We start from the raw sequence: 16,476 nt of genomic DNA on the forward strand, positions 1-16,476 counted from the left end.
CCGCTTCCTACCCCCCTGAGGGCTGGATGCTGAGGGCGCCGGCGGGTTCCACGGTGGGTCCCGGGCGGATCCAGCTGTGTGGATCAGCATCCCCCCTTAATAATTCTGCACGGGTCTGACCCTCCTGCCCTCACTCGTGCTCCCCAATAAACTACCTGAACACAAATTGTGTCTCAGCCTCCACTCGTGAGGATAAACCCTCTCCCTTAAGGATGATCTCTCTTCTGCACTGAATATGCGAACCATTAGGGGAAGGACATAGTCCCAGACGGGCAAGGGGACCTTTCAGGAGGCTGTTGCCATGATCAGGACAAATATGATGAGGGGACTGGTCTTACCTAATGTAACACCAGCTGGGATGGAACACATGCACTGGTCACAGCGAGACCAATAATGTCATGTTTGTGCTTTTTCAGATTCACACATCGTGAACATTTTAGGGTTTTTGTCGTTGTTGTTTTACAATTCTCTCTCTCTTTTTCTTTGCCCATGATTCCGTTTTTTAACGTCTAAAACAGGTCAAAGTAAGTTCTGGCGTTGGCATTCTGGTTAACGGTGACCTTTAGGGAGCAGTGGGTGGTTTACTGACCGGAGGAGGCATGACCCCAATCGCATTTTAATATCTCTGTATTTATGCAAAGTATGGAGGGCAGGGATTATTTTCATCTTAGATGTGAGGAAACTGAGCCATGCAAAGGGTGAGTGGTTTTTTAAGGTCAAATAGCAAGCCAGGGATAGACCTGACAAAGACTTTGCCACAGATCCTAAAAAAGAAATATATTTTTTTCTATGAACCTACCAAAACTAAGCTACTTTCTAATTGCTTAGCTGAAGTTTGTGTGTGGTAGACTCTGAAAGAGGTCACTAAATAATACCAGCTTCCCCACTGGAGTTCTGAACCAAGTAAGAACCGCAGATGTAGAGAACGGACTTGAGGACACGGGGAAGGGGAAGGGGAAGATGGGACGAAGTGAGAGAGTGGCATGGACACATATACACTACCAAACGTAAAATAGATAGCTAGTGGGGAGCAGCCGCATAGCACAGGGAGATCAGCTTGGTGCTTTGTGACCACCTAGAGGGGTGGGAGGGAGGGAGACACAAGAGGGAGGAGATATGGGGATGTAGGTATATGTATAGCTGATTCACTTCGTCATACAGCAGAAAGCAACACAACAATGTAAAGCAATTATACTCCATGTTAAAAAAAAAAAGAAAAAGAAATAGGCTAGAGAATTGGCAGATGCAAGCCAAAATATCTCTATTTCTGGTGAAGCTGAAATTCATGAGCGTAGGTTTATTCGTTTAACTCCAGAACTAGAAAGACCTGCCCACTTAATAGCCCTAGCTGAACGCCAGCTGGTCTGTGTGGAAAGGAAAGAGGGAGGGTCTGAGCATCACACCCCAAGATTCTCTTTCAAAAGCTCATTAATAAGATTAAGACAGAATGTTCCCTGCCCCCTACTGCTGGCTAGACTCTTAGAAACTAAAGTATTTCTTATATAAAATCAAGTATTTTTCCATTTTTGATAAATCATAATATTTGATGGTAAAGTGTGAATCATCTAATAGGAACGAATTAAAAACTTCAGGCTGTGAGTTGCATGAAGATGTATATGTGCTGCTTTTTATTGCATTATGCTATTAGAAGAGGTAATCTAATATCTGACTCTAATATCAGATAATCTAATATCTGTGTGACTCTCTCTTTTGCCTACATAGAAATATTTACCTCCTACGTCAAACCTCTGCATCCCTACAATTCCTGTTTCCAAGAGAAGCAGATGTCTCTCTTATCATAACCTGAATCTCATTCTCTCCCAATGGTAGAAGCTTTGTTCATCAATTGTTGGTTTTTGACAAAAAGACACATTTAAAATTTTCCCATCTTAAATAAACAAGCAACACACACACACACACACACACACACACAATTATTGACCAACATGTTTATCTATCCATCCTCTTTCTTGTTTCCTTTGCGGGAAAGCTGCTAAAAAGACAGGTCAGTCTAAAGTTACACATTCCTACTTAGTTCTGGCTTTTTTCACTACCCAACAAGTACACACTTCTTAAACTAACCCCTGACTGTTTTCCTTATTGTTTCTCAGCTTTGCTTCACAGCCCCGAGTAAGGACTGACTTCCCAGACGTTCCATGCTGGGTCATGCCTTCGTACCTTTGCACACGGAGATCCTTCTCTACCTAGTGTAGTCTCACCTTTAAAAGAAGAGTCACCCTAAGCTACATATTCTGGTTTACGTTCCTTTCTCGGCCAAGTGACTGACTCATATGTGTGCCCCTTTAGAACTCTCTATGATTTCTATACTTTTACATCTGTTAATTCTGTCTTGTTGAATCTGCCACGTGAACTTGGGAAAAATGTGTATTCTGCTGTCCTGGAATGAAGTGGTCCATTAATGTCCAGTTGACGGATGGTGCTGTTGAGGTCAGCTGTGTCCTCACTGATTTTCTTCCTGCTGAATCTGTCCATTGCTGAGAGAGGGGTGTTAGAAATTCTTCAACTATATAGTGGATTCATCCATTTCAGCCTGCATTTCTATCAGTTTTTGCTTCATGTATTTTGATGCTCTGTTGTGAGGCATATATATGTTAAGGATTTTTATGTCCTGTTGGAGAACTGACCCCTTTATCACTACCTCATGCCACTCTTTATCCCTGACAACTTTCCGTGCTTTGAAGCCTCTTCAGTTTTCTGTCGATTAATATTATCATGGTATATTTTCCTCCAGCCATTTACTTTTAGTCTCTATGTGTCTTTACGTATAAATTGGTTTCTTGCAGCAACTTTAAGTTGGGTCTCAGGTTTTGACTCTGATAATCTCTGTCTTTTTTTTTTTTTGCGGTACGCGGGCCTCTCACTGTTGCGGCCTCTCCCGTTGTGGAGCACAGGCTCCGGACGTGCAGGCTCAGCGGCCATGGCTCACAGGCCCAGCCGCTCCGCGGCATGTGGGATCTTCCCGGACCAGGGCATGAACCCGTGTCCCTTGCATCGGCAGGCAGACTCTCAACCACTGCGCCACCAGGGAAGCCCCTAATCTCTGTCTTTTAATTGGTGCATTTAGACCACTGACATTCAAAGTGATTATTGTTATAGTTGGATTTACATCTACCATATTTATTACTGCTTTCTATTTGCTGCCCTTATTCTTTGTTTCTACATTTGTCTACCTTTTTTTCTGCTTTTTGAGCATTTTATATGACTACGTTTTCTCTTCTTTCTTGGCTTAATCACTTATAGTTCTCTTTTAGTGGTTGCCCTAGAATGCAGTAGACATTTATAACTAATCCAAGTCCATTTTTAAATAACACTGTATCAAGTGTTGCTATGAATAACACTATGCTAAGTTTGAGGACCTTAAAATGACAAAATAATGCTGATTCTTCCCTCCCATCCCTGGTATCATTGCAGTCACCGATTTCCACTCATATAAGCATACACAATTGAATATATTGTTGTTATTACTACTTTGAACAAACTATTATCTGTTAGACCAATTAAGAAAAAATAAAAGCTTTTCTTTTACCTTCACTTTTATTTCTCAGATGCTTTTCTTTTCTTTATGTAGCTGTTAGTTTCTGACCTATATCATTTTACTTCTCTCTGAAGAACCTCTTTTAACATTTCTTGCAAGGCAGATCTACTGGCGACAAGTTCTCTCAGTTTTTGTTTGTCAATTTTTATTTTCCCTTCACTTTTAAAGGTTAATTACACTGGATGCAGAATTCTGGGTTGCTGGGCTTTTCTCAGTGCTTTAAATATTTCACTCCACTCCCTTCTTGCTTGCATGGTTCCTAAGGCAAACTTGGATGTAATTATTATCTTTGCCCCTCTCTATGTAAAGTGGTTTTCCCTCTGATTTCTTTCAGGATTTTTCTTTAGCTTTAATTCTCTGTAGTCTGAAAATGGCATGCCCAGGTATAGTTTTGTTTTGTTTTGTTTTGATATTTGTCCTGTTTGGCATTCTCTGAGCTTCCTGGATCTGTGGTTTGGTTCCTGACTTTATTTGGGGGAAATTTTGTCATTATTTTTCAAACATTTCTTCAGTTCCTTTCTCTCTTCTTTTGGAAGATCCTTTATGCTTATGATATACCTTTTGTACTTGTCCCATAGTTCTCAGATATTCTGTGTTTTTTTTTTTTTCCGAGTCATTTTTCTCTTTGTTCGTTTTGAGGATTCCTTTCACATATCCTCGAGCTCAGAGATTCTCTCCTCAGCCATGTCCTGTGTCCTAATGAGCCCATTGGAGGCATTTAACATTTTTGTTACAGTGTTTTTGATCTCTAGCATTTCTTACTGGTTCCTTCTTAGTATTTCCATCTCTCTCCCTACATCACATGTATCTTCTTGCATGCTGTCTACTTTACCCATTAGCATCTTTAGCATATTAACCACTGTTATTTTAATTACCGGGTCCAATAATTCCAACATCCCTGCCTTATCTGAGTCTGGTTCTGATGCTTACTCTATCCCTTCAAATTGTATATATTTTTTTGCCTTTTGGTAAGCTTTGTAATTTTTCCTGATAGCTGGACTTAATGTACTGAGTGGAGGGAGCTTCTATAAACAGACCTTTAGTTTTTTGGGGGGTGAGATGTGGAGAGAGTAAATAAATTCAAGGTTAAAATAAAGCTGCTTTTTCCTTCAAAAATGGATTTGAAAAAACTGGGTAAATTTGATGTATGTAAAGAGATATGGTTTAAGAGATAAAGAAAATTATGAAGCAAGGGAGAAAAAGTCTTAGGGTCTATTAAAATGATAAAGTGCCAATGGAATGTTATGATTGTCTTGTGGGAAAATGAAGAAAAATAAACACAGAGTTTCTACAATAACTTCATCAGTTTGATAAGCAAAACATTCTTTCCATAATATAGTTAAGAATTCTCTTCTAAAACTATTTTAAAGATTTTTTGAGAGATATTTTGCTATAGGGAAATGAACACAGATTTTTGAGGAGACTTTTATTCAGCCCCATCGCTTACTAATTGTATCAGTTTGGGCAAACTATATTTTTCTCCCTAAACTGATTTCTAGATATAGCAATACATGTGCTAATTGATAATCAGTAAATTGCAGTTACTTTAGAACATTGTATACTACAAGTACTCATGATAGCATTAACACACACACACACACACACACACACACTTGTGGATGCTTCCCATTTGTGTCTCCAGTTTGGTCCTCTCCCTGAGGTCCAAGACAGTAGTACCAACTCCCTAACGATTCCAGTCATCAGGAAATGAGCATGCCTAGAAGCAAACTCTGTTGCCCTCTGCAATTTGAAGCATCAAGTTCATAGCTGGATACATTTTATCAGTGAATCAGGTCTGAGCATCTGTGAGTTTGAGACTAAAAACTAGCGTGAAAATAGAGGACAAGCATTGTGTAAACAATTAATAATGCAGGTGTAAGTCGAGCTGGAGAACGAAGGTGTAGAATTTTTGGCTGTGGAAGAGTTGGGAGTGTCGGCACGTGCATGTGATGCGTGCGTTGGCAAGTTAGCCGAAGCACAGGCACGGTAACAACCATTAGCTGAAGTCTGGCTTTTACTGACCCAAGTTGCTATTTAATCAAATTACTGTTTGCAGTGCTCTTTATTTAAGAACATCTTAATATCAAGCATTAAGTGTTTTGAGTGTTAGTATAAAAGGAACACCTGGTAACCCTCTGTGAACCACTCTTGCTTGTGTCAGTTGTCTGGCTGGGTCTCAGTGCAATGGTGATTGGGGTGATAATGGTAGCATTCTTGTCCTACTTCTTATTCAAAAGGGAGTACTTTTAATATCACCATTTAGAAGATATTTATTGCAGTGATTTTTTATGTGTCTATTACCTTTATTAAGTCAACCATTATCTTTGTAAAAAACTACTTATTTATCAAAAATTCACCTACCTACACTGGAAAAATGTAGCAGATAAAACAATTTTTTTCAATAACACAAGTTTTTTCAATGACAGAAAGTGGAATGAATATTTTTCTTATTGAAACACTTACGTAATCACTGCCTAAGAGACTAAAATGAGATGAATTCATGATTCATCTGCAACACATAAACTAGTAAGAAAAATGCCTTTGGTTTAAAAAGGGTGAACATTTTTGATGAGAAAAGGCATAAGCCCCTGAAATAAAATATTTTGCAATTTTAATTAGAGTTCTATCACAGTAAATCTTTTAGTTGCCATTTTCATATTTGCATATATATTTCAGGCTTATGAATATATTCAGAATAATCCCTCAGGGAATCTTACAGTCTGAATAAGGCTTTCATATTTACGACCCCAGATTACTTAAATATTAATTAACTCTAAGATTAAATATAGCAACATCATACGGTTATTCTTGACAAAGAACTAAATTCAGTTAAATTCAAGTTTATATTGTTAATTCCTGTCTGAAATTTATCCTCCCTCTTAGAAAAACTTTATATTATACAAATATAATTTAGTTTTTAATTTGTTAAAATATTTACATAACTAAAGTAATTTAAAGTATTTTAAATTTAATACTATCATAAGAAAATTAAAACTAATATATCTGACACTTCTTTACTCTGTCACCTTGGATAAATTAATTGACCTTTTGGTGCTTCGGTTTTCTTTTCTGTAAAATGGAGATATTGATAATGTCCCACTCAAGGAGAGGTATTGTGAGAATTTTAATGTGTTAGTATAGCAAAAACTCTTGGAACCATGCCAGACACATGGCAGACATTCTGTACACTTTGATTCTCATAGCTGTCATCATCGTTGCCATAATGTCTTGAAATAGCTGATAAATCATGATTTTTCTAGTATCTCAACTATAGTTTCTATTAAAGTTTTAATGAAACATCATATACGGTTGTCATAGAAACAACGATTTGAATTTGTTGCCTTCAATGAGGAAAATTTCAAGCATTATTATTTTTTCTTACAGTTAAAAATAAAACAAGGGAGCCACATGGGACAAGAGATTTCCTAACAAGACTAGAATGGCATCTGGTGTCTTTACCAGCTGTGACTCCATAATACCTAAGGTAAGCACACTCACATTCCTATATGCTTCATGACTGGTGACCCTATTATTTATCCTCTGTTAGGCTTCTTGTGGGAAAAATGCTCAAGTTCTCATTGCCATAACAACGGGCTAGTCTCCCTAAAACAAGATATGCTCTGAGTCAAAGTAAAATTGTTTCCATGGTAACTGCTACATATTTAAGTATGGCAGCCTGGTTTTTAATCAGTAAAATTGTCCTTTGTCAAAAAGCAAGCACATATTGTTACTAAAATAATTATGTATATTTTGGGGGTATGGCTAATGAACAAAGTAAACTAGATTCTCTCAAAAATAAAAAACAAAATTGATTAACCCTTTTCAATAGTTACAGTTTCTTGTTCATGAAATAAAAATCTGTACCATATATACATGAGCCAATCCATAGCATATCTGTATATTGAATATAAAGTGCTTCTATTTCTTACATTTTGACCACATTTAAATAAAATAAAATCCTCATCACTGAAAACGAAAATGTCCATGATCCAAATCTCTTTCATCCTTTACTTCTCTTTCATAAACAATAATGTCCTACCATGTTGAATATGCCTTAAGTCTCATACTGATTTCTTTTATCCTATTTTGTTTCAGATAATTTCTTAATGCAGTAAGGGAAATAAATATTACTTTCCCATCAAATAAAGCAGATCCACTGGTTATTCCCTTCATTCTCATGTACTTACTTTCCTTTTCTTTTTCTTTCTTTCTTTCTTTCTTTCTTTCTTTCTTCCTCTTCCTTCCTTCCTCTTTCTTCCTTCCTTTCTTCCTTCCTCCCTTCCTTCCTTCCTTCCTTTCTTTTTTCTTTCTTTCTTTCTTCCCTCTCCCTCCCCCCTCCCTCTTCTTCTTCTCCTTCACTTGCTTTCTGATGGTTCTTAATGTGGGAGTGGAAAGGGTGAAGCTGTGGCTAACCTTCTGGGAATTGAGATTGGGGGTGGTTGCCATAGTTATATCATCTGTCAGGTAGAAAACAAATGGAAGACAGTTTCATTTAAATTATATTCTAGAGAACTCTAATTTCTCATGTATCATTGTGGCCATGGCCAGATTCTTTGTATTTAGATAGACTGGATTAAAATCCTGCTCTGTGGTTTTTTAGCTGTGTGATTTTGGGCTTAAATTTCCTCATTCATAAAATGAAGTTAAAATGCTTGCATCATGGGTTATTGCAAGAATTAGATGCAACAGTGCATGCAGAAGCCTTAACACACACAACATGCCAAGTGCGTATTAGCACTGCATTGCTAATAGCAGCTGTTATTTTTATCATTATCTTCAGTCTGACCCGAATACTAACAGAGAGTGGAAAAGGTACTAGTATTAGCATATATACAGCTTCTCAACAGTAAGTTTTGCTTCATGTTTTAATATTATTTTTAAAATATAAAGATTTATATAACATATAATTATATAATATACATTATATGGTAATATAATAAAAGAATTTTTCAGCAGTCTGAGATCAAAATTAAAATACTTGAGGTAATTTAAGTTTATCTTAATGACTCATGCCTTTTCATTTTAAGACAAACTGAGTCCATATTTAACTTTTCTTTCACAATACCAAAGGCATCCAGCAGATCAGGTACCTTCAGACTGAGATAAGTCTCAGATTTTCTAGGACAGTCTTGAATTTAAGTATCCTGTTTCATTGTTCCCATAGGTATAGCTGTACCTGTCAGGCACTGTGTCCTGATTTGGGGGTAAAATATATTGTCAGTATAAATGCAAGACTTGAACTATCCCTGACTTTGACAGGTAATTGCAGTCGAGATTCCAGGGCTCAGAGAGCAGACGGCATCTCAGCAGGGTCACTGTGCTGCCACAAAACTTGCTGGCATAGTCCCATGACGCCCGCCTACCTGACAAGAAGCTTCAGAGGACAGCAGGAGACTGTTCACCTTTTTGTTAGTTTCTACGAAAAGGGCAAAAAGGTAGGTCATCAACGACTTAAGTAATTGAAAGCCCAATCTCAGTTATATGGTTCAGTATTTTTTAATTATATAAAGTATAGTTGAAGTATAGTTGATTTACAATGTTGTGTTAGTTTCAGGTGTACAGCAAAGTGATTCAGATATATATATATATGTGTGTGTGTGTGTGTGTGTATTCTTTTCAGGTTTTTTTCCATATGGTGGTTATTACATTAAAAGATTATTACAAGATATTGAATATAGTTCCCTGTGTTATACAGTAGGTCCTTGTTGTTTATCTATTTTATATTATATATAGTAGTGTGTGATTAACAGATACACACTACTGTGTATGGTTCAATTTTAACACCTACTATTAAGTCTGGAATTGCAAATCATTTCAGCGATTGCAGTGTAAAATAGCATAAAGGATGGCCCTCTCTCTGTGATTTGCTGCCTATCCTGAGAGAAGAATGAAAAATCAGAACCATCAGTCCTTTCTGATCTCCTGGTTGAAATCCAAATCTCTCATTTCACTGCCCATGTAAGAAATATGCCAAGGAGAGTTGAGACCACATTCCTTCTTCTTCTGAATCCTGAGCTTCTCACTTTCAAGGAATCTTCCATTTCTCACCTCTCTTCCAACTCTGTTTTTGGAAAATTATTTGAGATTTATCTGTATGTCAAGGTTTTCAAGAGATTTGCAGGGGCCTTCCCTGGTGGCGCAGTGGTTGGGAGTCCGCCTGCCGATGCGGGGGACACAGGTTCGTGCCCCGGTCCGGGAAGATCCTATAAGCTGCGGAGCGGCTGGGCCTGTGAGCCGTAGCCGCTGGACCTGTGCGTCTGGAGCCTGTGCTCCGTAGCAGGAGAGGCCGCAGCAGTGAGAGGCCCGCGTACCGGGAAAAAAAAAGAGGTTTGCAGGAAGATGAGGTAAAGAACGGATAAGATCAAAGGTGCTTGACATTTTAGCGTAGAAAAGAAAGCATTTGGACAGAGAAAGACTTTGTGACCTGGAAGGAAAGTCAGAGTTCTTGGGTATGCATAGATAGATTACAGGAGAACATGTGAAATAAGTCTTCAGTCAGTAAAACCAGTTACCTGGTGTATTCGTTTAGGGCCGCAGTAACAGCTTACCACAAACTTCAAGACTTGAAACAATAGAAATCTACCGTCTCACAGTGCTGGAAGCTAAAATTCTGAAATCGAGGCAGTAGCAGGACCACGCCCTCTATGAAGCTTCCATGGGAGGACCTGTCCTGGCCTCCTCTTAGCCTCTGATGATGGTGGTGATGCTTGGCCTTTCCTTGGCTTGAGGAGACATCATTCCAGTCCCTGCCTCTGTGTTCATATGGACTTGTCTGTGCTGCTTCTTTTCTTATAAGGACACCGGTCGCGTTGGATTAGGGCCACCCTAATCCAGTCTAACTTCATCTTAATTAGTTACATCTGCAAACAGCCCTATGTCCAAATGAGGTCGCATTCTGAGGTTCTGGGAGGGTAAAGAATTTGGTGCGGGGGAACTATACAGCTCAGGATGTCTGATTTTCTTTTCCCTATCACCACATCTTACCCCCATGGTAAAATTTTGCAAAGACCTGGAGATGTTTGCAGAGTACAAGTCGAAGACCGGGACTTAGCCTGCATCAGAGAGTGATGTGCAGAGAGAAGGACAACTCCCATTGTTTTCTTACTCTTTCAAGATTCATTTGGACTGCAAACATATAGAACCACAGTGTGACTGTGTAACGGTAGACTGGCTGTCAGACTTGGTAGATGAACAGAAATAAATACAGTTACCTCCAAGAAGCTCAATTCTATTTCACAAGATGCATGATGAGTGGAAGCAGCGCGGGCTTGAAGTAGAGACTCAGTTTAGGGTTCTGGTTGGCAAATTGCTTGTCTAAGAATTTTCATGGATAAATAAGGACAAGATTTACCTCATTGAATTATTGTGAATATGAAATAGATTACATTCAGGCAAGGCATCCAGTCCAGCAATCCCCATGGTAGTTCTTTTCCCCTTCTTTTTATATGATCGTATTGATGCACTGGTGGCGTCCAATGTCAGAGTCTCTGCCTCTTGCTAAGTCGACTTTTACATGAATTCAGTCCAGCTCAGAACCTCGACCTGCCTCTTCTAACCACGTGGGAAGACAGGGAGAGAAAGAATCTACCTTATACTCTTTCATGCTCTTTTTCTTCATAGAAACAGCTCTTCATTTAGAAAAGAAAAATGTATAGACTACTCTTTTAAGATGAATTTGGACTCAACTGGCTTGATCAAGCCTGAATCAAACGTGTTATACCAGCCAAGTAGCTCCCTGCCTTGTAAGGCTCTAAATAGCTGTTCTGCTAGATTAAGCAGAGAGTGTTCTTTACATCTGTTTGCATATGAGCAGGTGTTTATACTGAGGGTCTGCCCCAAGCCTTAGCGTTTAGCTGCATTAAAGCGCAGCTTCTTCATCTATCCTTTGTGTCCTATTATCACACTGAATTTCAGAAGCCAAGTGTGGAACAGCCCTGCTATAATCACGCTGCTGTGTGGGAGGCTAAAACAGTACATGTAAGTAAATCTGGTAAACAGTGTTTAAAATTAGTATGTGACAACTCCCATTGTTTTCTTTTTCATGCCTTCCCTTGGGCATTAATTAAATACAGCATTTTCCAGCATTTTCTCTTGCAGAATCATTTCCTCCTCTGTATTAAAATATTCAGACTGAATGCAACAGACTGCAATATTAAATTCTAATGACTATTTCTGAAATAGCAGAGAGTTGGGTCAAACACAGTCTATAATAGATGTCGGCAAAATGGAAATATTTTTCCATTAACATGCAGATGAGTTAAGTTTGTGGGAAAGTTTCTTTTTCCCAAATGGGGAGTTAAAATTAGGGTGTGTTGCTACTACCCCTGGAAATTTCTTTTTTCTCTCTTTCCTTCCTCCCTTCCTTCTTTCCTTCCTTCCTTTTTTCTTCCTCCCCTGCTTTCCTTTCCTTTCTTTTCTTTGTTTTTTCTTTTCTTTTCTTTGATTTCTTTCACCCTTTCCACCCTCCCTCCTTTCCCCTCTCTCTGTTTCTTGAATGTAGATAGTTGAATTCTGCAGCTATATTGATGGTTTGTGCTTTATCCTTCTATCATGTATAGAATAAATAGCAATAACTAAAATAATCTAATGCATATTAGACTTGGAATGAAAAATCTGCCTCATTTTTGTTACTATAAAGAACATTTTGTTTTATAAAAAGATACTGTTATTAATAGAAACAACGAACTATTTCTATGGATTGATTTTTAAATCTGCCTGAAAATGTTGTTTAATTAATGTTTACTTCACAAGTAACTTTTTTTATGCAAACAAATTTTATGGCAATCAGTCCTTGACCTAAAATCTCTCTGAAACCCTTATGTCTAGAAATAATTACTAAATGGCTGTTTTTATCTATTCACCCACTTATTCTTTTAGAAAATATTTTCTAACTGTCTGCCATGTGCAAAACACCCTGACACACTGCTTCATGCTGTAGAGGCTGCAAAGACAGCTGCTTATTTTCATGGATTTTAAATCTTCTAGTGGATACAATGTGCTAGCGTATACTCTATAATTCAGGTATGAAAGCGTCCACGTTTAGAAGAAGTGAACACATGAGAAGCTTAAAAAAGTGCAGAGAAGGTTTCTAGAATATGAGTATTTGGCACAAATATTAAGAAAGAGAATTTTTGAAAAAAATTTCTAAGGCAAATTATAGGTTTGTAGCAATAAAAAGACCCACAAATCTGCATGACCTCAACATAGAGAAATATTAGTAGACTGAGTTTCAATTTAATGGCTGGCTGCGTGTGTACTGGCTCTACCTCTGCGTGGTTCTGGGGAGTGGAAACAGGTACTGGGTTACTGAAGTATGTTCTTTTACACTGATTATGAATTTATCTTTCGAAAAGAAATGAAGTGGGACTGAAACTGAAATAACGTTTATTCTGTCATAGTCGTTTAGTCTGCCACTCTAAAGAGATTTATTTGCCAGATAATAACTCTCTCATCAAGAATCCATTTAACTAAAAAAACAAACACTCTTTCTTCTGGTGTCATTCCTAGGTCTTTAGGAAATTGGTTCTGGTAAACCAGAGTTGTCTAGTACAGAAAGTGTTCCAAAAACCTGGAGGGTACTCTGACTGTCTTGGGGTCCACACTAGAGTATAATTCTAACGATACTACATGGACCAAGATGAAGTGACACCTCTCTGGAAAGAGTCACACACAAACCCACCAACTCCTAGAGTCACCAACAAATAAGGACTGGTAATTTTTTATGCTATGATAATTTCAGATGAAAATATTAATAACTTTTCTATCCCTTTCCTGTTACCATCCTCACATATGCATTTCTTGAACCATATTTGTCCTCCTGGAGGGCACAGTCACTGATGCCCATGTTGCATATGTTGGCTATATTAAAAGCAGTCCCTAGACTGAGAATGAATCCTTAGTGTAGGCATAGCTGGACCATGTTACCTTTAGTAATGATATGAGGTGATAATAATGGCAACGTAAGTTTAAAGAGTGGTTTGCTATTTATAGATATTTTCTCACTGAATTCTCTTAGCCATAAGATGTAGGTTAGGTGCATTGTTTTGCTATATCATACCTGTAAAGACAGGAAAGCAAGATCTTGTATCGGCTGCCCAGTCATCAAACCAGTAATAGAACTGGATCTGAAAGAAGATCTTACCTCTCCAAGTACTGAACTTTCTCCATGACATCACACTCTTAAGTATGCTTTTCCTCCGACCCATGACATACTGTAATTATATTTTTAAATGTTTTTGAGTCAGTACAAGAATTAGACCAATACAGATGAATAAAAAGTAACTTAGATTTTTTTAAGGAACCTCCATACTGTTCTCCATAGTGGCTGTATCAATTTACATTCCCACCAACCGTGTAGGAGGGTTTCCTTCTCTCCACACCCTCTCCAGCATTTATTGTTTGTAGATTTTTTTGATGATGGCCATTCTGACCAGTATGAGGTGATACCTCATTGTAGTTTTGATTCACATTTCTCTAATAATTAGTGATGTTGAGCATCTTTTCAGTGGTGACCTAAATGGGAAGGAAATCCAAAAAGAAGGGGATGTATACATATAGCTGATTCACTTTGCTGTGCAGCAGAAACTAACACAACATTGTAAACCAACTATACTCCAATAAAAATTAATAAAAAAATAATAACCAGAATAAGAGCAGTAACAAAAATAGCGACTTTGAGCTACAATTATATCATTGGAAAAGTTGCATTGTTCTTTTGGTTATAAAATAGCGATATTTCGGAAAGAAGGGGAAAAAATTTCCTTAACCTTTTCCTAATTGCAAGGCTGTAGCTGGATACATATAGTTTTTGCTGGGTGCTCTCATGCTCTTTGAGCAGAGGGATTTTACATTATGTATTTTTATATTCCTCACAGTACTTAAACAAGGACATTTATAAGTGCACAATATATACTCGTTAAATGAAATGGGACCCGTTTATTTCTACGTTATGTGTGCTGAATAGTCGACATGGCCTCAATTTCTCCCATTTTTCCTGTCTGTCTCTTATTATTAGGCATAATTTTCATTTTGGATGCTTTTGTTAAAAAAGTGATATTTCTATTATTGATGAAAATCGTATGGCTGTTTTATTTTGCGTAGTCTTAGCATTCATTTCCAACAGTCGTGACCAGACTTAACACCTGCTTCTTCTGCACAATGTATAGGTTAAAAAGCTTTCCCATTTTACAGCTATGTTCCAATAATGAAGCTTGAGAAATTAACTAGTATTAGGTGACTTATCCAAGCTTATTCTACATGTAAGATATGATTTTAAAAAGCACTGGAGCTTCCACTACATTACATAAGTCCCTGGACCATGTAACATTTCTCTGATGCTTAATTCTTTAACTGGTCAAAGAGCTGTGCTTTTGAATGAAAGATCATGCTGTTTTGTGATGCTCGGCACTTGTAGTGAATGCACATATTGTTGCCAGCATATCTTTGGATAAACATTATTTTAATTGGACCAAGGTACACCTTGATTTTACTAGGGACTGGGTACACACTGGCTGTTTAAAAGTTAATGTAGGGCTTCCCTGGTGGCGCAGTGGTTGAGAGTCTGCCTGCCGATGCAGGGGACGCGGATTCGTGCCCCGGTCCGGGAGGATCCCACATGCCGCGGAGCTGCTGGGCCCGTGAGCCATGGTTGCTGAGCCTGCACGTCCGGAGCCCGTGCTCCGCAACGGGAGAGGCCACAACAGTGAGAGGCCCGCGTACCGCAAAAAAAAAAAAAAGTTAATGTAAAAAGAATCACCAGTACTGTAGTTTCTAATTTTCCACATGAATAGTTATAATATTTTGAACTAAGCTACTTGGCAAAATATTTCATTGGAAACATTTCTTCTTCTTAATCATGATAAGAAGGCAGATTATGTTCTTAATGAGAAACAGGTTGATATGTTTGGATGACATTCACTAAACTATATAATTTAGACAATCTTACCTTGTATGATCTACTTAAACATTAGAAGAAATTTTAAGCTATGTTACAGGACTCAATATAATAAAAAGGTTCCAGATGCCAATTACTTGCAGCATCTTGTAAATGTGTTAGAATCATTAAATATAAATATATTTGCTTGAGTAGCATTTGGATTTATTTTATTTCAATTAAAAAGACATCTCTAATTTTTTAGTACAAGAGAAAAAATTGTGTTGGGGTATTCATTTCAAGCATACAACTATTATTTAATGTGTTCTATACCAAAAAAACATGTATTTTGTTTTTTTCTAACATGTGAAAACTGTAATGTTTGACTGACCCATTTTCTCCTAAATATCAGTAATATTTCTCAGGTATATCCAGGAAATATTTAATCCACAGCATCTCACTTTCAGTGAATAATCAACAAATAAAAAGTATCACTATTGTTTAATGAAATGTCATGGAGAAAAAAGGAGTGATATTCTTAAAAAACATAACTATCTGAATCTTACTGGGGGCGTTCCTGGGAATCTGGGTGGACCACACTGCTTTTTGTCTTAGACTCAGGGCACAGTCTTAGAGAAGGAAAATGAATAAAGGTCAAGGAGAAGGAAAATGAGTAAAGGTCAAGGAGTTTAAGTCAGACTTAAAGTGCAAAAGTGGAAATACACCATGGTGAAAATCACATTGAAATCTCCCAAGATGTGCAGCATAATACTCAAAGTTATGAATCAAGATCTATTTAAATTTTTTTAAACTTCTGTTAGCCCCTATAATTGCCTTACATGTGTTAGCATGGAAATATTAACCAAGGTTTGGTTCCTGGAGAATTCCCAGTGTGATATGAATATATATTGGGAAACATGGGCAGGGCGTAATGCCTGTAGTTATGTCAGAGTTTTACTTATATAAGTAAAGACCCGAATTAGCATCAGAGAATAAATGTTCATTATATTAAATTGAAAATCTATCACCTTGGAGGCCACTATCTCTG

General features: G+C 37.6%; 1 long non-coding RNA gene across 1 annotated transcript in view; it reads left to right on the forward strand.

Moving 5' to 3' along the window:
• Nucleotides 1-11,399: 11,399 nt before the first annotated feature.
• Nucleotides 11,400-16,476, forward strand: part of LOC132597376 (uncharacterized) — a 122,420-nt gene continuing 117,343 nt past the window's right edge. Inside the window, exon 1 of the long non-coding RNA XR_009564148.1 lies at nucleotides 11,400-11,533. This is a non-coding gene — a long non-coding RNA (uncharacterized lncRNA). The remainder of the gene's footprint in view (nucleotides 11,534-16,476) is intronic.

Source organism: Globicephala melas, chromosome 5, assembly GCF_963455315.2.
Source record: "Globicephala melas chromosome 5, mGloMel1.2, whole genome shotgun sequence".
Lineage (NCBI taxonomy): Eukaryota > Metazoa > Chordata > Mammalia > Artiodactyla > Delphinidae > Globicephala > Globicephala melas.